This window comes from Hyperolius riggenbachi, chromosome 5 (assembly GCF_040937935.1).
Source record: "Hyperolius riggenbachi isolate aHypRig1 chromosome 5, aHypRig1.pri, whole genome shotgun sequence".
In the NCBI taxonomy this organism is placed as follows: domain Eukaryota; kingdom Metazoa; phylum Chordata; class Amphibia; order Anura; family Hyperoliidae; genus Hyperolius; species Hyperolius riggenbachi.
In genome coordinates, this window is record NC_090650.1 from 99,703,879 (window position 1) to 99,727,100 (window position 23,222).

At 41.1% G+C, this 23,222-nt stretch overlaps 1 protein-coding gene and 1 long non-coding RNA gene across 2 annotated transcripts in view; one reads left to right on the forward strand and one right to left on the reverse strand.

Moving 5' to 3' along the window:
- The window catches only part of LOC137518342 (uncharacterized), a 51,769-nt gene extending 40,304 nt beyond the window's left edge, over positions 1-11,465 (forward strand). The window contains exons 2-3 of the long non-coding RNA XR_011020795.1: positions 9,595-9,742; positions 11,427-11,465. This is a non-coding gene — a long non-coding RNA (uncharacterized lncRNA). The remainder of the gene's footprint in view (positions 1-9,594; positions 9,743-11,426) is intronic.
- Positions 1-23,222, reverse strand: part of SKAP2 (src kinase associated phosphoprotein 2) — a 365,363-nt gene that overhangs the window by 178,064 nt on the left and 164,077 nt on the right. The window lies entirely within an intron of this gene.

Sequence of the window (23,222 nt, forward strand, 5' to 3'; positions counted from 1 at the left end):
CCTTCTGCTAAGATCTCTGTTGGATAGGTCCAGCCAAGCAGCTGGGATCTTACAATGTGTCCCTCCCCCAACCTTGTGGCAGCTTTATAATGAGGTAAAATAATAAACTCTCCATAGCGTGATAGAGTTAAAACCAAATATCCTTTAATTTGTAAAATACACTCACACATTTCAAGGTATTGTATTGCACATAGAAGCCCATATGCAATTTGTTTTTTCTCCTGAGCTTTCTCCTAGGTGATATTTTTAACTTGTAAATAAAATGCTCTTTAAACCCCCAAGCAAGAAAATATTTAAAATAGTTTTGATAATACTCCTTTACCTCATTTTTGGTACCTTTTCAATTGCTGAGTACTAGAAAGTTAATTTAATAGAAAATAAAAAATAATCTCCTAGGAGAAAACTCAGGTGAAAAACTTAATTGCATACAGGCCAGAGGGCCATATGCAATTGCCTTTTTCTCATGAGTTTTCTCCTAGGTGATATTTTAACAACTTGTCATAAGATGCCTTTTAAGCCACCAGCAAGCAAGAAAATACTCAGAATACATTTGATAGTACTTTTTCACCAACATTTGGGTAGATTTGCAATAGTAAAATGCTGAAAAGTAGGTTTAAAGTGAAGCTGAAAATTATCTCCTAGGAGATAACTCAGGTGTAAAAGACAGTTGCATATGGCCCATATGCCCATATGCAATTAACTTTTTCTCCTGATTTTACTCCATGGTGATATTTTTAAATGTGTCAATAAAATGCATTTTAAGCCATCAGAAAGCAAGAAAATGCTCAAAATAATTTTGATAGTCCTTTTTTATTTACTTTTTGGTACTTTTTTAGTTGAAAAGTGCTGGAAAATTATTTTAATTTGAAGATAAAAAAATATCTCCTAGGAGAAAACTCAGGTGAAAAAGTGAATTGCATATGGCCCATAGGGCCATATGCAATTCACTTTTTCACCTGTGTTTTCTCCTAGGTGATATTTTTAAACTTGTAAATAAAATGCCTTTTAAGCCCCCAGAAGGCAAGAAAATGATTAAAATAATTTTGATAGTACTTTTTCACCAACTTTTTGGTACTTTTTTAGTTGAAAAGTACTGGAAAGTTATTTAAAATCAAAGATGAAAATGTATCTCCTAGGTGAAAACTCAGGTGAAAAAGAGAATTGCATATGGCCCATAGTCTCTTAGCGAGTGCCCCTGCTGATTCAGGAGTATATGATAAAACATGTTGGATGGAGCTTTTGTGCTAATTAGGAGTAGCCACATTACACAAGAGAGTTAGCATGGAATGGGATGGACGCCAGCCAGACACCTACCCAGGAGACGCACAGCCTGTCACTCAATATAGTATAATAATATTGAAAAATGCTGGATTAGAGGTCAACATAATCTTCCCTCTATCTCGGAAGCCAGACCCAAGTTGTTCCCCATTTTAGGGGGAAAGGGAACTTGATTTATACGAATCTCTACTTTTCACAATATCTACATTTTGGCCAAGTTAGGTAGATATTCTTCAATGGGCTCTGGTGATATAAACACGGACAGATCGATGTCTCATTGTCTGTGGCCCTTAGTGCCACAGATTTCATTAGAGTTAAAGGAACTGTATTAAAATTAAAGAATGCGTAGGTCAAGGTCTTACAGCTGCTCACCACTTGTGAACTACGAGTCCACACCTCCTTGTAGACACATGAGGCAGATTTATCAAAACCAGTGGCAGGAATAATGGGGCAAAACTAGTCTTAAAGAAGTGGAGGTATGGAGTAGATACAGACGCGTCTTAGTACTTAAAGTGGGATGAAACTCCATAGAAACTGAAAAAAGAACATCCAATAAGAAATTATTTATTTAGCTTACCTATCCTGTTGTTTTTAGTGTTCACTGTCAAATTTAAGAGAAATGTGATATGAAAAAAGAAAATAATATTTCTGCTGGTTTCCATGATCTATAGTGTTTCTCTGTGATGACAAAAGTGTCATTACTTCTGCCCTTTTTTTTAACCCAGCTCAGTGTTAATGTACTGCCTATTTTAGAGATTACTGTCCCTCCAACAGCAAACATCATTCAGATAATTGAATTACATCACTGTGTAAACTAATCAAAAGGGGGGAGGGGGATTCAATTACCTTCTGGTCATAGTGTCCTTATCATATCTGAAATGGGAACTTTCTGTTATTTGCATACTGAGACAAGCTTGTTACTATAGCTAAAAAAAAAAGACTTCCCACAATCCTGTTGGCACTGCACAGTTTGGCACAGTTCAGCAAAAGCTCAAAGACCAGGTAAAAAAAAAAGATAAGGGACATATAGGGACCTATTTTAGAAAGAACATGGTTTAAATATATATTTGGGCCACTAAATATTTTTAGGCAATTGCAATTTTTCTTTTTGGATGTTACAGTCCCCTTTAATCTGGGCATTTGCTCCATCTTTAAAGCACTCTAATCATTATTGCACCGTTTTCACTATAATGCAAGTATCCTGGCAAAGTCTGGCATTTATTTATTTATTTTTGTGTGCAACATGATTACGCTTCTTTGATCCACAAACCAGCTGACTTCAGAGAGGAGAGGAAATTATTTGTGTTTGCCAAATATATTTGGCCTGTGAAACAGGTATTCTGTCTACCACTTTGCTTCTATAAACTGTTTATATTCATCTGATTGCTAATAGAGTATGCTTGTCCTATTTTGGGGTTAGCTGGACTCATAACTTTTTGACCCTTAAGTATATAATATCTCCTCAACACTAAAATCAAATGAGAAAAGTAAAATACAAAATCATACAAATAAGTTAATTGCCTTCAGACTACAATAGGGATACAAGGCTATGATTATGATTAGATTGTGAGCTTCTCTGAGGAACACTTACTGACTAAATACTCTGTAAAGTGCTGTGGAAGATATCAGCACTTTATTACATACACACTAGCAATAATAATAATAATAATAATAATAATAATAATAATAATAAAAAAATGACCAAATAACTTAAAGAGAAACTGTGACCAAGAATTGAACTTCATCCCAATCAGTAGCTGATACCTCCTTTTACATGAGAAATCTATTCCTTTTCACAAACGGATCATCGGAGGTCTCTGTATGGCTGATATTGTGGTAAAACCCCTCCCACAAGAAACTCTGAGGACCATGGTACTCCTAGCAGATTCCTGTCTGTGAACCTTGTTGAATTGTGGGAAATAGCTGTTTACAGTTGTTTCCAACTGCCAAAACTGCCAAGCAGCAGCTACATCACCTGCCAGCAGTAAAATGTCCCCATGTGATAAATGTCAGTATGTAAATCAGGGATTTAAAAGATTTTACAATTGGCAAACACTTACTAAATCATTTATACGCAATTATTGTAAAAATAAAGCACTTTTTAAAATTACATTATATTCACTAGAGTTCTTCTTTAACTTGGTGATTCGTACTATGCATGAACTAGATTTTTTATGGTACTTACTCTTGTCTATATTACACTCTGTACAGAGCCACGTAAAATGGTACAATTCAATAATAATTCAATAACTGGAGGCAGTGCATGGATGATAGAGGCAGACAAGGGGGGATTTCTGGAAAGGTCATAAAGCTTAGTCGGTGGTTGCCCATGGGGTCAGCTTGCCAAGTAAAAGTGGTTGCTGAACATGAAAGAGAAACCTGCAAATGGAAAAGGGAGGCTTCAAATGTGTGGGGGACAACCAAACATACTGTAGATGCTACACATAATAAGGGGCTATGCATAGTGTGAGAGCAACAAGAAATGTGGCCTAAAGATGAAAAACAGATAAATTGGCCCAAGACCATGATGGACATATGCTGATGGTAGGGATTAGATTGTGAGCTGACATGAATGTATATACTCCTTACAGCACTACAGACGATGCCAGCACTATATAAAAAATACTAAATAGTAAAAAAAAATAATAATAAATAAAGCTAAGAACAGACTTTCAATTCATGTTATCAGGGATTGGGGCTCAATTCCTTGGGCAACAGATCATGGCAGAGTTCTATACAAACGTCCCAATAGCCTATAGAGCTCCTGTTGCTATAAAGGGGGGCAGAGGGACAGCGAGTGTGCATGACGAAGCATTGTAGCTTGCTAAAGATCTGGCACGCCGGATTCATAGGTAAAGTTGGGTGGCTGTTGTACACATACGCACTAGATGCACGCACAATCCTCAAAGACGCAGTCTGTATAAGCTGCCTCGCCCGAGTATAATCTGTTGTGTGTATAGCTTTATTATTGCTGCAATGGACCCAATCCTGAGGGTGATGTGTAAGGTTGTGATGGGGAAAAGAGGAGAGACAATGGTGTTGTGTACTTCAGAGCAGGCAGGGTAAGGAGGGGAACATTGTACTCGGCCTTTTTACCTACATTGCTAGACCTTTGAACAAGCTCAAGGACACCTGTAATTTTGCCGGAAGGACATGAGAGGGACCCCGAATGGGTGAGTTCAGTCTAGAAGGTGTAAAAGGCTTCTGCGTGCCCCTATAGTATACAGCACATAGGGGGTAGCTCACTATGACATCTGTGCCTCAGGTGCTAAAAGGTCTTGTCCCAGCACTGACAAAATTACATGGGACATAAGTAAAAATTTGCACAAGGGCTATGAAATTTGTTTACATGCTTTTGGAAGTAGCAAAACTGCCCTGAGTCTTCATGCAAAATATGTACCAAAGTACAGCAAAGTCCCCGTTATCCAGAGCTGGAAGTCTCAACTGACCGGCATGCCTAATGGATAACAGGGACTACAGGTTTTTTTTTTTTTGGGGGGGGGGGGGGGGTTGGGAAGGTCTGGAGGCCTTTCAAGTACTTACCGAGCCTCCAGCGATGTCTAGCAGCCTTTCTGCAGTTCCTAGGGGCTTTCGCGTTGCCATGCGCGGAAGCTGGTGTGTCGCAGGTCAGGTGACACGCCGACTTGTGTGCACGGAGGATGCCCAAACGCCATAGTAGCCCACTGGGAGCTACAGGAAGGCTGCCAGACGTCGCTGGAGGCTTGGTAAGTATTATGGTGGGAGGATCTGTGCTTTTTCATTCAGTTGCTCAGCTCAAGCAACCGGCAAGCACATGTATCTGGCATCAGGTGATCCCCGCCAGTGCTGGACATTGGGGACTCTGCTGTACTACTCTGCCTCATAAGTGATTGTAACCTTATTCCCGCAGCACTCCTCCTCATGTGTTCCTCTCCGCCACCATATAGACTCAGTGACTCGCCAGCTATATTCATTCCTACATTGCATTCTGCGCACCATAGTGTACTGTTACAAAACTATTTTGTGTACTGTTGTTTACCACTGTTAAGTCTCCATGTAACATTGTTTAATGTTGTAATGTCTCCCCTAGATTGTGTACAGACGTGTGTAATAGGTTTGCGCTCTGTAAATTAAGTTTAATAATAATTATTAGTGATAGCATCCATTTCACTCAAATAGTTCCCTTAAAAAGACACAGAAGTGAAAATAAACGTATGAGATAATGAATTATATGTGTAGTATGGATGACAAATACAGTAGAACAATAGTAGCACACAAAATAGTCTCATATTTTTATTTTCAGTTTTTATAACTTTATTTATCATTATCAGATTGCATTAGATTGTCACTGTTGCTTTTAAGAATCTACACTCTGCTTTGTTCAGCTGAAAGGGATACAGAACAAATGACCCTTCAAGGTTTCCTGCTTGAAGGGTCATTCTTATTTCATTGTTTCTGGACTGTTTTGGCTTCTATTCACTATTCAGGAAACTGGTCTGAATACTACAAGCTGTTCGAAAAGCTCAATTCCATACATAGCAACTCAAGTTTTTTTAATACTTGATGTACTTGAAAACAGAAAGGTACTTCTGATAATTTCTTAGTAGGGATAGTACTATATGTTCATCTCATGTCACTTCAGATAGGCTTTAATACAAAATCATGAAATTTGGTGATCCAGCTAGTCAGACAGGATGGACATAACACAAATATTCATAATTCTAGTGTCTGGTGATAGCTTTTAGTTCAGCTCTCCTGATGTTTGCCTTTATTTTCAAAACTCCTGTAAAAGTATAGCACGTGAGTTCTTTCTTGCTTGCTGTGGCATGCACACAGTTCTGTTGCATAACTGTACTGTACAAGGCCCACGGTGATGGAACAGCAATACTTTCTATTATGTTTCCAGTTCCTGCCAACACCATGAATGAAAATGAAACTTTATGGGTAGCTGGACAAATCACAGAAATTACAGTTACCCTTCTATTCATTAACTAGCCAAAATGACATTGCCAGCAGCCAGGTGTCTCCTGAAAACCGGAACAGATTGCATGCTTAGTGCTATGTCATATAATTAATTTACTTTCAATCTAAATGCTAATTGATTTGTTTATCTACTCCGAATATTTTCCTCTTTAGAACTCTAAAAAAATATAATAATAATATTCCTCATTACTATTGTCCAGAAAAGGGGCTTACGAGGGAAAAGGATGGATAAATGAAATGGCAATTGAAGTGGCTATAATACGAAATTGTTCCTTATTTAAGAAACCAGACTCAACCTACATAATCTCTAGTGATTTTGCTTTAATTTAATTGCCACAGGATATCGCTTATGTGTTGCACTGTAGCAAATGATCACTGACGCAGTTCGCTCTGACCCTTGCCTCTCCCCCATAATTCACTGCATTGCTGAGCTATGATCGTATATATTTGCATGCTTAGCCTCAGAATATTATTTATGTTTGCATAAAAATATCTAAAAAAGTGCATGTCTTTTATTAATCGTGGCCAAATCAGACAATTTAACCATCTGTCAACTGGCCGGGGTTCAGCTAGCATGCGTCTGTAGTTTTAGGTCTAATTGTGTTTAATGGTACACTAATTATTTCAATTGGGAATAATTTTGTACAGTCAAAGTTGACTCATTTTATAAACTGGAAGATCCACAGCCATAAATTGGCAGGTATCATCCTTCATTTCTCCTAAGCGCCGTGCCAAAGGGGAATAAGTATATGGTTGCTCTGTGACCAAATGTCATGCGCTGGGCAGAAACATTGATCCTGGCTATTAATCACTCTGCAAGCCCTCCCAGTAATCAAAGGGCACAGCTGCAGTGATATATAACCAGTGTCAGAGCAGAAAGCCCTTTACAAGACGGCATGCCTACCAACTGATTTCCAGTATGTTCTACAGCGCGCACACTAGCCAGACCAAAGTGCCCAGGCTAATTAATCACCGCATCTAACCGTTCATACTATCATTAAACACCTTTATTGGCTGAATTACCAGAGGAGTCGTAGCCCCCTAATTACTTAGGTCTGAAAGCCCGCTCACCTGGATACAAAATGCTGCCTATTACCTGCGGTCTAGCAGCATGCCCTCTCATTCTCTCCTCAATAAAAAGCTTACTGACCCAGCGATGAACTTGCATCTAGGAGAAAATTGGATACGGTTGTGACTGATCTCAGAGCTGGCTCGCATCAACTGATCAAGACAGAAGCACAACGCAACAATATCAACCTGTCTAAATCTAATAAGACTTAAAAGGGCCCGCACCTAGAGACAGCAAGCGCGCAGCCATTCCCAGTTGTGCTGACATTCTGTTATTTTTGGAACCTCCCATGCAGGCCTTCAGAAATAAACAGCTCCACACAACACATTAGCTGCAAAATTAGACCCTGTGAGCCTTGCCTGTGAACACACAACAGAGGCCTTGCAACCTCTTTAAGAAGAGACACGGGTTAAGTATGTTTTATGATGTTGTTTGCTGCTGATAAATGATTTGTATGTTGTTGTGTGTAAAAGGCTTTATATACAGTGTTAATATGTAAAAACTGTACAGATAGGATGCCACTGAATTGCACTGGGAATTTCACATTTTTGCCCTGAGAAGATCCCACTGGAGCAGATCTAGGAATGGTGAGGAGACTTTCAGGCAGATCTGGGACAGGATGGAGGCATTAGATATCCCAGTCGGCCTTAGAATGTCTTGTGCTCCCCATGAGTGCCTGGAGTGTATGAGAAGACAATGGGAAGGTTGAACAGGCCTGCTCAACCTACTGCCATCCTGACCCCTACTAACTTCATTGTGCATCCTTTTTACCCGTACAGGAATTTTAATGAGAATTTTACATGTGTCTAACAATCATTACTTGGGAAACGGATGTGTACATATTTTTTCTGCATCGCACCACATGCGAAAATTTGCTTCATGCTACCAAAATGCACATAATCTGGCAGCATTTTCGTCAAAATACACATGATATGGCAGCATTTTTCCAGCAGGATACCCCCTTCCCTCCCATATAGGTAGCCAGGGTGCCCCCTCACCTAAAGGTAGCCATAATGCCCCCTCCTATACAGGTAGTGAGGGTGCCCCTCTCCTCCCCTCCCACAGTAAACAGGTATCCAGAGAGGGCTTCCCCCCGCCCATTCTTTCTTGGCGAATGTACCTCACTTCAGCAGCAGGGGTAGTACAGGCATTTGCAGGGAACTCACCTTCCAGAATCCACACGCTGCCTCCATCTTCTTCCTCCTAGGCATCCATTACCTTGGTAACAGCGCCCCCTGTGATGACATAAGCGCATGTCATTACAGGTGGCGCTGTTAGCAATGCAACGGACCCACTGTGCCCACCTGTCGATACGGTTCGCAAGTATTATCAGCACACCATAGGTTACAGCACACACTTTATTGTGCCAGTTTCCACAATATGGTCCAACAATTGTTTCGGGGGACACACAGGGTTCCCCTTTATCAAGGCATGTGGTTGATTATGCCTTGATAAAGGGGGATCCTGTGTAGTGTGCTGTAACCTATGGTGTGCTGATAATACTTGAGAACTATTCTGATGTGTGGTACTGCCTATACCACTTTATCTAGCACCCAGAACTATTGATGGTGTTCCTGACTTTATCTGTGGGGTCACCTGTCAATACGGTCACCTGCCCCAATCAATCAGTGCTAGCATTTGTGTCCTATTTAGACCTATTTAGGAGTAGGACTACAGATACAACTGCTTATCTTATAAGTTTATTTTCATTTCAGGTTTGCTTTAAAGAGAACCCGAGGTGGGGTTCTGACAATGCTATCCGCATACAGAGGCTGCCTATACACCCCAGCCTCTGTTGCTATCCAGATCCCCCCTAAGCCCCCCCTGCGCTCTGCTATCCCCCATAAATGAGGGCTGTGTTTACCTTTGTACAGTCAGTCTCGGCGCTCCCCCCGCCTCCTGCATAGTTCCGGTCCCCACCCGCGTCCCTTCCCTCCAATCAGCAGGGAAAGAAGGGACGTGGGCGGAGACCGGAGCTATGCAGGAGGCGGGGGGAGCGCCGAGACTGACAGTACATAGCTAAACACAGCCCACTTTGACACGCTGCGTGTCGACAGCGCAGCTGTGATTTATGGGGGATAGCAGAGCGCGGAGGGGGGGGGGGTTAGGGGGGATCTGGATAGCAACAGAGGCTGGGCAGTATAGGCAGACCCAGCCTCTGCATGCGGATAGCATTGTCAGAACCCCACCTCCGGTTCTCTTTATTAAGTGGGATTTTCTTGAAAGCAGATGATCCAGTTTGGGTCTTCTGAAGCCTGAAACAATATTCACTCTTTTTGTACCAGACAGAGATTTGAACTCCTCCATAGCACTCTGCTGCTACATGACCTCATGCTACAAGTTGAATACTACATTACCTATGTGACAGAGGATTTTGCTCCAGACCCCACATGTTTCCTCACACGTTACGCAGCAAGACCCGCTTCTCCAGAGGTGAGTAAAATACATTCCCAAGTTATCTAAGCTGAATCAGGATTGGTTTCTCCCATTAATTTCCTGGCGCCTCATCCTCACTAAGTTATAAGTCATCTCATTTAAAGAGACTCTGAAGCCTCTTTAAAAAATCAGTTTTTAGCTCTTATGCTCGACCTAAAACGCTGCTACCCCGCAGCTGAACGAGGGGTTTATCACCTTCAAATCCTAGGGCAAAAATCCACTACTTTCTTGGTTGTGGATTTTGCTGCCCAGGGAGGCAGAGCTTACCGCTGTAGCTCTGCCTCCATTTGCGTCAATCCAACCCTGGATCTCCGCCTCTCCCCTGCCCCTCTCAGTGAAAGAAGACTGAGAGGGGCGGGGAGAGGCAGCGATCAGCGGGGATTGATGCTAGGAGAGGCAGAGCTACTGCTGAAAGCTCTGCCTCCTCCAGGAAATGCTCCCCCGTTTTTGCCCTGGGGATTTAAGGGTGATAAAACCCTCGTTCAGTCACGGGATATCAGCGTTTTAGGTCGGGCATAGATCCTTAACATAAATAAGACCTTAAAACTGATTTTTAAAGAGGCTTCAGAGTCTCTTTAAAGAGACACTGAAGCAAAAAAAATGTTTATATAATGAATTGATTGTTTAGTACTGATAATTACTAGAACATTAGTAGCAAAGAAAGTAGTCTCATATTTTTATTTTCAGTTATATAGTATTTTTTGTAACATTGCTTCATTCTCTAATATTTGCAGTTTACACACTACTCAGCATTCTAAAGGATTTTACATAGCAAGCTAGTGAACTTTTGAACTGTCCGCTACAGAGAAAAGTGAAAATACAATGACTGACAGTTGAGATAACAAGCTTCAGAACACAGCTCTCTGCGACTTTCAAAGTCATGGAGCTCAATGGCTCTTTTGCATAGTTAACAACTGGAGTTTCTTAACTCTTCCTGTACTGGAAACAATATTAGACTTATGTCTCCGCTCCTAATGTTTTATCTCTTAGCTGTACTACTCATGCAAATCATTATTACTTTAATATTGCTGATATTTCAATTCTGGCACAGTTTGCCACAAGTGTGCTTGGTTTCAGATGCTGTCAAAATAGAGTTTATATGGTGCAATTAGCTATACCCTTAAAGGGGTTCTCTTGACCTTTTAAAAAACAGAAAAAAACAAAACCTCCCACTTACCTGGGGCTATCGGCCCCCTGCAGCTGGAATGTCCCACGCCGTCCTCTTCAGCTGCATCGTTCCCGCTGCCAGCATCGGTGTAACAATTTGTCTAAGTGTGGCTGCGCAGCCATAGACGAAAAACCTTGTACCGCGCCTGAGCAGTAAGCTCCCGCTGAGAGCCCGTGCCACGGCCGCGCAGCTGCACTTCTAATCGTCTAGTTAGACGAATAATTACATCAGTGCCGGCGAACGGCGCATCGGAAGAGGAGGGCGCGGGACATTCCAGCTGCAGGGGGCCAATAGAAGCCCCAGGTAATTGGCAGTTTTTGTTTTTAAAAAGGTCAAGAGAACCCCTTTAAAGCTAGTTTCGATTGTACCCTTTATATTTTGAGACTATCTAGTCTATATTTTTGATAACCCCATGTTTCCTGTTCACAAGTGACTGCAATGAAAAATCAGGTTTGATGATTCTTTAATAAAAATTTATTGAAACTGAATCCGGATTAAATTTTGTATTTTCAGTGCCCTTACTGGCTTCCAGGCATCTTTTTGAAAATACCCTCTGCAACAAGTGAGTGATCTATAAATATTGTGCACAGGTACAATAAGTGTGATAGAGGATTTTAGCTTAGCCCTGCTAACCATAGGGTAGCAGTGATTCCCTCTTAATCGTGGCAAATCAATATTCTATCTGATTTCCCATTTTCCCTGCCCCGGCCAATGCATAAACTCCAATTTGAAATGATCTTTCTAGAATGCAGTGTACGCTTAGAGAATCAAATGAAGATATACTGCAGGTTTTAATGTTCTTTTTGAGAGATCCAATGAAATTTAGAACCTGGGTACGTCTAAAATATTCATAACAAGGAAACCATATTTGTTAATTGAACTAGTCTATTATATATTATTTGGCTGGAGTTTATTAAATGAAGTTAAACCCAGTAGGAAGGGTGGATTTGCAAATACCTTGGCATGGAGAGCGTGCGCTGGCGACTGAACTTGAATTGTATTCTTCTCTATAAAAGTCAAATAGAGTGCGCAAAAGGAAATGTGCTTTTTAAGGAGTTGTGAATTGCTGCACTTGGCAGCTGCCCAGGAATATCTGTATTTTTTTTTTACTTATGCTATCTCAGCTACTGTTCATGCAACACTATGAAGTGTTTGGTCATTACTAATGGCTATTGTGGGTCTTTTTATTCCCTGATGAATGTAAAGACTTGTTTAGGGATTTTTTGTTTGGTTAATAAAATGTAGGACCCTGATTGATGGAGGCAAGGATACTGAGGACAACATTAGGCTCCAGGTTTTTACATGCATGATGTAGAGGTTGTTACATTTTTGTGCCAGCTACTGCTTCCAGGTCACAATAGGTTTGTGAGTTAGTAAAGGGGTCCTAAAAGCAAAGCAGGGATTTTGGGCAGCCAGCTAGTAATTTCGGCACTGCGTAGGCCGCAACTTTATAGCCGAACTCAGGCTAGCAGCGGGGCGCTCAATAGACAAGACACAGAACATTTATATCACGCTTTTCTCCTGGCAGACTCAAAGCGACAGAGCTTCAGCCACTAGGGCACGCTCTATAGGCAGTAGCAGTGTTATGGAGTTTTGCCCAAGTTCTCCTGCTGAATAAGTGCTGGCTTACTGAACAGGAAGAGCCAAGATTAAAACCCAGGTCTCCTGTGTCAGTAGCAGAGCCCCTAACCATTACACTATCCAGCCACTACACACTATCCAGCCACTACTACAATTCCTCTGGTTTAGGCAAAAATGGGCTCTCAGCGTAACGGTGTAGGCAAAATAGGCTCTCTGCTATATTATGGCCAAGTGGTAGGAGGTTACGTTTTGTACAAGTAGAGGTCGGTGCTTAGAGGTAGGGAGGGAGGTTAGTGTTAGGAGTAGGGAGGAAGGTTAGTGTTAGGAGTAGAGAGGGAGGTTAGTGTTAGTAATAGGGAGGGAGGTTAGTGTTAGGAGTAGGGAGGGAGGTTAGTGTTAGGAGTAGGGAGGGAGGTTAGTGTTAGGAGTAGGGAGGGAGGTTAGTGTTAGGAGTAGAGAGGGAGGTTAGAGTTATGAATAGGGAGGGAGGTTAGTGTTATGAGTAGGGAGGGAGGTCAGTGTTAGGAGTAGGGAGGGAGGTTAGTGTTAGGAGTAGGGAGGGAGGTTAGTGTTAGGAGTAAGGAGGGAGGTTAGTGTTAGGAGTAGGTGAGGGAAGGATAGTGTTAGAACTATGTTAGTTTATTACAGATATTCTTCTATCGGTACCAGGCACAGAAATTCTCAGGCAACATTTTTAAATATATGCCTTAAAAGACTTCTTCAGCCGTAAACTTGCTGCAAGTAGTTAATTCATAGAAAAATGAATTTTCTTATCAGTTTTGTGAAGTAATAAATAAGAGGATATTTTACCAACACAAAATTCTTTGTGTTGCTCAGCATTATAATAGAACATTTTCAGATAGGACTAGTTAAATATTGTTGTTTCCAATGTCGTTATCGAGACATTTCATATGCTGAGTAAACTGCTGCATTGTTTCTGCAGCATTGTTAAGTTCTCCCTACAGCTAATGCCTGACACATAAGCTGGCATATTTTACATCTCCAGCTTGACATATTAGCACATTTAACTAGAACACTCTGCATGGGAGATTGAGTGGCCTCATGGGAGTGGCTTGGATATTGATCACTGACATAATGGCAGCATCTGTAAACTGATACTGCCACATAGGAGAGAGGTATCTTAATAGTTACAATAAAATTATGCTTATACAGTATACCAGACAATGTAACTCTACACTGGCTTGTTACAAAATGGCTAAAAGTAAACATTATTCTGCAACGCTAAAAAGTATGTAGTAAAGCCTTTGATTGCCGCTGGGATGGAAGGAAATTCTAAACATACAAACAATAGAATTGCACATAAAGTTGGATTTAAAAGGGAAGTCAGACATACCAGCATGAAATGTCTATCCTCAAGGTATATTATTGTAATTATTATTAATGATAATAATGTCGATGATGATGATTTATCAATACCCTCAAAAGTGTCAAAATCATCTGTGTCATTGTACAAATATACTGTATTTATTCACAATTAAGTCATACAGACTAACAAGGGCACTAGAGATAACATATCTATCAAAAATGATTACTATGTAACTCAGCACCCCACCTCCAGTGTAGAAAAGGTGCCAGCAGACAGAAGGTCATGTGACTATACCTGTACACACTGTGAGAAAAGCGTACTCACAGGCAATTTTCTACCATATTTTTACATGGTAATAGGTAGTGGATACTTGTGCAGCAGAGATGGCTCAGCCTTGGAGAACTCATGGAGAAGCACATGATTAGTTTGATCAGCTGATAGATTTGTAAGCCTCTGATTTGCTGTGATGACTTCCTGGTTTAACACATGATCATGACCAGCAAATCAGAGCCTTACAAATCTATCAGCTGATCAAACTGATCATGTGCTTCTCCATGAGTTCTCCTAGGCTGGGCCATCCCTACTGTGCAGAGTGACATCCAATGATTATCCAATCAAACTGAGAAACTGTGTGAATGCAGCTTAACGGTCACATAGGAAGCACACAGTGAGATTTATTTCTTTATCAGGACAAGTGCAATTAAAATTGGAGCAAAAGTAAACCAGTTGCCATTCGGATTGCAGATGTTAGGCTTAGTAGAGAGAGGCCAATATTCTCTTATGATCTGATTGGATTGTCTTGGAGTTAGATGTGGCACCTGCAGAGAACTGATCAGAAATAACCGTAAAGGTGCAAAGTAATGGTACAATTTTGAGTGAACAATCATGTTTTTGATAAAACTATTTAGATTGAAAGAAGAGATCATATTTAATCACTTGACACCACTAAATTTCCTTGCACTGGAATCCTCTGCATGGGCCATATCAGAATATAGTTACATTTCTGAAACATGAGCAAGTCATCGGGTGTACAACTGCAATTATGCGCACACACCCCCCCCCCCCCCTCAAAAAAAGGAAATTGCAAATCCAAATTGCTGTACAAATCACTAGTATTACATTTAAAATCACCAGAAATTGCTCCAGAAAAATACTGCTGAAATCAAAACAAAAAAAGTCTCACAAAATTGCAATAGTCATTTCTAGTGGGCTCTAGGGATGATCACAGATATGCAAATTGTTCCGAGTTGATGCTAATTTGTGCAAATATATACAGCTTCAAAATGGACCAATCAATTTAAACCTGGGTTTAAATTGATTGGTCCGTTTTCAAACTGCATACATTTGCATAAAAATTTGCATAATTTTGAAAAATGTGCATCTCATCCCTAGTGGGTTCAAGCCCTAACTTCCCAAGCCTGATATGATCCTGGTGGAAATTATTTTTGCCACTTCACAAGAGACATTTTGTAAAATATCCAGTACAGGTCACTGGTTCACCTATTCTCATCAATGTTCTCTTCCATTAGTAGTCAATTCTCATCTGTATTGTGTCTTTTTTTTTGCTCAGGTGTTTGTCATATTCATTTGTACTTAATCTCTCAGCTGATTCTTTTGTATAACCCATAGATCTGAAACTATTCCTTGTATGCGGGAGCTGGGAGGATCTCTCATTTCCCACAATGCATAACTACCAGGACCCCTGAAAAATGGCTAAATCATGCTAAACATACAGGCACTAAAAACGAGCAATAATCGCGAATTACATAAGTTCACATTTATAAGAACATTCATTATGGGTGAATGAAAAATTAAAAGCAATTAACTATAGCTTAAGGGAAATTTATCAAACTAATCTGTGACCTCGTGGCCCCAGAGTAATTAAGGAGGTTTTTCAGCAAAGGCTTGGAGAACAGAAAAGGTGTCTCAGCCACTAAGAAATAATGTACCCCACTGCTGAACATAAAAGCATTTATCAAAATAACAAAAATAAATGTACTCATTATACTATTGTTATTTATAAAGGGGCCAAAATATTTCACTACGGTACACTGAACAATAAATAATAAGAGGTACAAATGTCAACCTTCTACAGCGGTGACTTCCAAGCAGAAAAACCTGGGTAGCGGTAGCAAAGGTTTATTAATTTGTTATTAGGGGAGATTAGAGGACAATCCTGTACCTTAAATATCATAAGCAAGCTTACTATGCAGGTGGTGGGAGAACATGGGATACAATGAGGTCTATTCACTAACTAAAGGTCCATACACACATCCAATTTTTATCTGCAGATGACTGGCCAATTTTACCCCTGTCATGCAGTATGAAGGCCGACATATTTTGAATATTAAAGCTGTGTACACACAAGATAAATCTTTGAAAAGTGAAAGATCAAAGATAAATTGAACGGGAATCACAAGCACAAATCGCGGAGAATAGTGAGATTTGGCCCACTAAAACGCGATCGCAATTGTCAGGAAAGCGCAAGTGTGAACTAGCCCTTTAGATTTATAGGTGAAGCCACTTCATGCCCGCTTACCTTTTAGAACATTCATGAATGCCAGGGAGGGAGGAAGTGTTGAGTCTGGTATGCCAGAACTGCTTTCTAATGCTGGGCATACACAGCTTGATTCTGCCACTCGACTCTTTTGCTCGATCGTTTAGCCGCTCGATTCCGCAGTCAATTCTTATCTTCCACTATTTTTCTTATCTTTTTCCATTCACTTCAATCCAGAATCGAGCAGCAAAACGATCGGGCGGGAGTTCAGAAATGTTGGAAATTATCTATCGAGCCATCTTAGTGGCTCAAAATTGAGCCATGTATTCCCAGCATAATAGGTGCACCAAAACTCTGGAGTTTGTAGTAGTGCGAATATCCTTATGCAACTCACATGACATCAGGTGAAAATGTTTTTTCCTTAGCCTCCTGGAATGTAAGAGGCTTCAGTAGTAAGTTTAAGCATTGCTCTAGTATTTGACTACTGTATTAAAAAATACATAAACCACATGTGTGTCTTCTACATGAAGCAATCATACTGGTTGCTGTATATTAACTGTTAAAAACCTTTGGGTGGGATACCACTACCATTCCACTTATTCTACATATGCAACGGTTCCTGTACTAATTCTAAAGCATATGTCATTTTAACTGTTAGATCTAAAACTGGATCCTCATGGCAGATTATTTATGTACAGTACGTCTTCAATTAACTCCATATGGTATTATTGGAATTTACCTCCCACCCCTTGCACACATATTCTCTCCAATGTTATGAAACTGGCGGCGCAGTGTGTGCCAACCAAACTGCATATTACAGAAAATATTCATCTTTATGTGTCAGGAGAGGATAGGATTCATGAAGAGGGTCAGGTAAGTTATAATTTAAGTAAGTGGACATAAGCTTTTGATCTGAGGAAACATAAATATCCTAATGTGAACTTCTACACTTGCTACTCTGCCACACACAAGTCTATGCCACTCATAGACTTTGGGGGCAATTTGTTAAAGTGGAGAAAGTGAAGTGTGGTCCGGGTGTTAGTCGAGGAGTAGAAATGCAGACATCAAACACTGCATTCCGGTAATACCTTTAATGACTAACTGTACACGGATTACTGCAAGCTTTACAAACTTTAAGTTTCTTCTTCAGCCATTATACAGAATTGGGTCTAAACTGTAAGGTTCTGAAACAGTTCTGTGTAATGCCTGAAGAAGAAACTTAAAGTTTAGAACTCTTGCAAGACACCATGTACAGTTAGTCATTAAAGATATTACCGGAATTAACACTTGCTAAAGTGGGAGATAGTACATTGCGGATTCTCACTTTACAGCTGCCTCAATAGCCTAAGCCAGGCTTTCTCAACCAGGGTTCCTTGAGTACTCTGCAGGGGTTCCTTGGCATTTTTCCAATCGTGGGGGAAGTATTATAGAGCACATTATAATAGGGGGTACTGTAACAAGAAGCACTAAATTGGGGGCTTAGGAGACAATAGAATGAGTGACAGTGTAATAGGGGTTAGTGAAATAAACAGCCACGCATAGTTTTAAAGACCATGGCCTCAATTCACAGAGCTTTATCAAACACTTTATCAAACGTTTGATAATTTTCCTCATGGGTAAAATCTAATTTTGAATTCACTAAGGTGTTATAGATTTATTGATCATTTCATCGATAAAACATTTGATAAATCTATAACATCTTAGTGAATTCAAAAGTAGATTTTACCCATAAGGTAAATTATCAAACGCTTGATAAAGTGTTTGATAAAGCTCCGTGAATTGAGGCCCATGCCTCCTGCAAAATAAATGCAGGGGTTCCTTGAGATCAAAACATTTTTGCAGGAGTTCCTTGAGATTCAAAAGTTAGTTGCAGGGTTCCTCCAGTGTAAAAAGGTTGGGAAAGGCTGGCCTGAGCAGTAAGTAAGATACAGGTGAAATTGTGAACTATTTGATTAATCGTGTGTGTGTGTATGTATGTGTGTGTGTATGTGTGTGTATGTGTGTGTATGTATGTGTGTGTGTATGTGTGTGTATGTGAGTGTGTGTGAGAGTGTGTATGTGTGTGTGAGAGTGTGTATGTGTGTGTGAGTGTGTGTGTGCTTAACATGTTATCAACCAATTTTCCAGTCTTTTTCAATGTTTGATCTTTCCAGCTGTATACCATTTATTTTATATGGCGCTTTGCCGTTATCACGTTCAAGGTGCATGACCTTTATCAACATTAAAATTCATCTGCCATATGCCCATATAGTGATGCTGTCAAAAGTAATGTCACTATTCTGCTTTGTGTTGATTTTTCTTCATAATTTTGTATCATTGTAACGATTGTGGAATTCTCTCCGTGATCAGCGCACAAGACGTGCGCTGACACTGCGGAAATCCTCCACAAGCGTGTAATTTGCGGGAACCCAGCAAAAGGTGCAATGCACCTGTAGAGGGAAATCCCTGTCGACAGATGGAGCTGTGGAGTGCAGAGGAACGGCCCCTCTGCCCTACCACACACGCCAGACAGGAATTGCACGAAGGGAAGAAACGCAGGGCAAGATAGCCCTGAAAGAGAAAGAGCACAGGGACAGATTGTATGTGTGTGCACCAAACTAGTCGCCCACCCGCGACGGTGCACACACAACAGCAGATATGAAACAGGAACGCAATCGCGAGAGAGGCAATTGCCAGAGGTGACACAAGGCTACAGCAAGGCAGAGCACGAGAGTAGCAAAGGCACAGCAAATCATACAATAAGGAGACAAGGAAAATAACAAACGCTAGCTAAACGCGAACACCGCACTCATTCGCAACAGTGCACGCGTTTATGCGCGGTCTCTGTGTGTTAAGCACAACAGAGACAAGCACGCCTAACTAACCACGGACAGACAAACATAAAACAGAGGATGCGAGCGCTTGCTTAACGGTTACCTCACCGAGCCTTCAGCAAGCGTTCATAGCAGACAAGACAGATACACGAAAACAGGAACAAGCGAGAGATAGGATCCACAGCACTAGCGAAAAGAGGCCAGTGCGATCCAGGGAGACAGAACTGAAGGATGCACAGCACTAGCGCAAAGCGAGTGCGATCCAGGCAGACAGAACAGAAGGATCCACAGCACTAGCGCAAGAGGCTAGTGCGATCCAGGAAGACAGAACAGAAGGGGCTACCAGTAACAACCGCTGTTCAGGTTAGCACCCAGACACACAGAACGATTTCCTGTCGACCACCGCTGGGACAGGACAATCGCAACAGACAAACAAAACAGATAAGCAATCCTAACTGCACTAGGGAAACCTGCCTAGTGCAGTCCCAGGAATTACTCTAAGCTAATCCTCAAACAATGAGCAAGGCTGACACTCTCCGCAGTGTTTCACAGGAACTAATCCTTATGACCAGCAAAGGACTCTGGGAAACATAGCTCTTTATACTGCCAGTCATCAAAAGAGGCAGGTAGGAGATTTGCATAACGAGTGTATGCAAATTCCCCAGCAGCAGAACAGACCAGAAACTTGTAATGGAAAAACAGGTCTCTCTTGCAGAGACCTGCAGCCCACAGACTAGGGGAATGGTCAAACAGCTGTCTGCCAGTGCATCCAGCCTGGCGGATCATTACAATCATCTGCAAAGAAGGCAACATTACTCTGTATGCCATGCACTAGGATTGGACCTAGTACTGCCCCTTGCGGAACCCCACTGCTAACAGTTCCCCATTTTCAGTATGATCCATATACCACCATTCTTTGGCTTCTGTCCCTTTAAGGACATCCAAGGTGAAAATAAACTGATGAGAAAATCAATTGTATCTATCCTCCTTCTCCTAAAATGACTTTTTAAGCTATCATACAGTTTTATTTTATATTTAGTTTTTAAAGTGGATCTGAGATGAAACACTAACTATAACAAGTAACTTGTGTATATATCTTATCTAAAGTTTAGATAGTTTACACAGCAAATCTAGCTGCAAACAGCTTTAATAGAATTAGAATATTTCTTCCTGTGATACAATGACAGCAGCCATGTTGTTTGTAAACATTACACAGAGGCAGGCTTATCTGCATCTTGAGCAAAGAAAACTAATCCCCTCTCCTCCTCCCTCCTCCCCTCTGCCTCAGAAATCTCTGGCTAGTAATACCTCCCCCTCCTCCTGCCCATACTGAGCTCCCATGAGCCCTTGCTACTGTCTGAAAGTGCCTTTGCTCTCTGAAAACCTTTGGGAGTGGCTTATTTAGTTTATAGGGAATTAGAGCATTCAAACAAAAACAAAAAAGTATTTGGCTTGAGGAATGCCTTATAAACAATAGGAAAGGAACACAATTATGCAATGAGTAAAAGTTCATCTCGGATCCACTTTAAGTTTTCACTGTTTCATTGTCTCTGCTCAATGACACCTTTATTAAAGCATGCCATAGCTCATATTTATGAATTATTGACCCTTTTTATCTATTTTCTGCTCTCAGAAGCCATTTACTGACAGGAAAATGTTTTATGGATGTAATTACTTATCAGTGAGGGTTATGTTATAGTCTGACCCAGTCCAACCCGGTCCTGACCTGGACAGAAACTGTAACTTTTATACCTGATGTTTAACTCTTTCAGGCAGAGAAAGAAAAAAGGAACACAGCATAGTTATGTGTGTGCTAGACACTGTACATACACATGTCTATCTCATCACGTCACATGTCACCTCGGTTGTCCTTTAACCAGCTCTCTATCATAAACACACATTATAGCCTAATCCCTGCATCCTCAGCTTCTGCATCAGGCTATTCAGGGGAATTGTGTCATAAGCCTTTGCAAAGTCTATGTATGCTACAACTATTGCTTTCCCAAGGTCTTAATTCGCAATCACTTTATAAAAGCTAAGCATGTTGGTCAGACAAGACATGTCTATATCATTTCATATTGTGTCCCTTTTCCGAACGATTTTCCGATCGTTTTTCTTATCAATTTCCATTCACTTCTATGAGAAATTGATCAGAAAAATGATCCAAAAAAAGATCGGACTTGTCGGAAATTATCTATCGAAACCATATATTTGCCAAAATATCTCATGGTGTATTCCCAGCATTAAAACACCTTCAAACAGTTTACACACAACTGATGAGAAGACGCTTACAGGTCTATAGTTTGCTGATTCTGCAGTTCACACTATTACTCTTTATATATTATTTTTTCTTTCCAATGGGAAAAAGATCATGGCTGAACTGGCCAGAAAGAAATCATATCTTGGATGGCCATCATAATCTTGGCCAGACAGAAGCGTTGGTGACTCACATCACCTGTCACCTCAGTTATATTTATAATCTGCCAGACAAGGAAACCTCCTTAGTGCCCGAGGGACTTGCAATTATATCTTGTATGCTTAGCTGTTAAAAGTGTCACCGTTAAATCTACTCTGCTATTATTGTTTACAATGTTGCTTTACTACATATGACTAAGATAAATGTGACGTTTTTAACCTTTAATGTGGATCAACAGCAAACAAAACCAGTGATGCTTTACTGAACTAGTTGTCTTTATTATTGTGCATATTTCATTTTTTGGACCTAGCCTTAGGATGTCAATACTAAACTGCACTTGTACTGATAAAACAAATTCGTAGAAAGAATCAGTGTGTAAAAATAGATAGAATTTGCACCTAAGTCTTACAAGATGGAGTTTTTGCATCCTTTGGAGTTACAAAATCTAAACTGAACTTTAGACCTCCCATAATTGTTTGTTGCCATAGTAACACAATGATGGGTTATACAAGTTTGGGTGTAAAAAAACTGTATTCTCATTCAAAAAAGCAAAAGTGACCCCATATTTCTATGCAACTTGACCTCTTAAGTGATGGTGCTTACTAGTAAAAGTTAGACTTTGCCAGTATAGATGGGTTTAAAGATAACATCGCAAACAGGCATTTGTAGAAACTCAAATCCAAAGCCTTGTACACACATACAGTGCAAGGCATGTAGTCCATCGAAGATCAGTACCAAATTCCTCGGACGACATGGCTGGACCAAGGCTGGCAGATGGATCATTAGCCTGCAAACTAGTGAAGTGTTCTGATCAGATGTGGGGGCGGAGTTGTTTGCTCGTGGCATTATTCAGTGGGCCAATGCTCTTGCAATCTCAGAGGGGGATCGCTGGACGAGCAGCTGAGAGGTGTAGGGGCTGCTGTACACAAGCTGGATAGTCAGCAGAGGTGGTCATTATCGACTTCTGAAGTGTTTCTAAAATGTGACACAAACCCCCCTCCTTATTCCTAACACTAATGCCCTAGGTTCCAAGCTATCAAAGCACTAAACTGACATAAGCAGTAGAGTTGGGCCGAACGGTTCGCCTGCGAACGGTTCCATGCGAACTTCAGTGGTTCGCGTTCGCGTCCCGCAGGCGAACCTTTGCGGAAGTTCGGTTCGCCCCATAATGCACATGGAGGGTCAACTTTGACCCTCTACATCACAGTCAGCAGGCCCAGTGTAGCCAATTAGGCTACACTAGCCCCTGGAGCCCCACCCCCCCTTATATAAGGCAGGCAGCGGCGGCCATTACGGTCACTCGTGTGCTGCCTGCGTTAGTGAGAGTAGGGCGAGCTGCTGCAGACTGTCTCTCAGGGAAAGATTAGTTAGGCTTAACTTGTTCCTGTCTGGCTGCATACCTGTTCTGTGAACCCACCACTGCATACCTGTGCTGTGAACCCACCACTGCATACCTGTGCTGTGAACCCACCACTGCATACCTGTGCTGTGAACCCACCACTGCATACCTGTGCTGTGAACCCACCACTGCATACCTGTGCTGTGAACCCACCACTGCATACCTGTTCAGTGAACCTGCCACTGCATACCTGTTCTGTTCAGTGGACCCGCCACTGTATACCTGTTCATTGAACCCACCACTGCATACCTGTGCTGTGAACCCACCACTGCATAC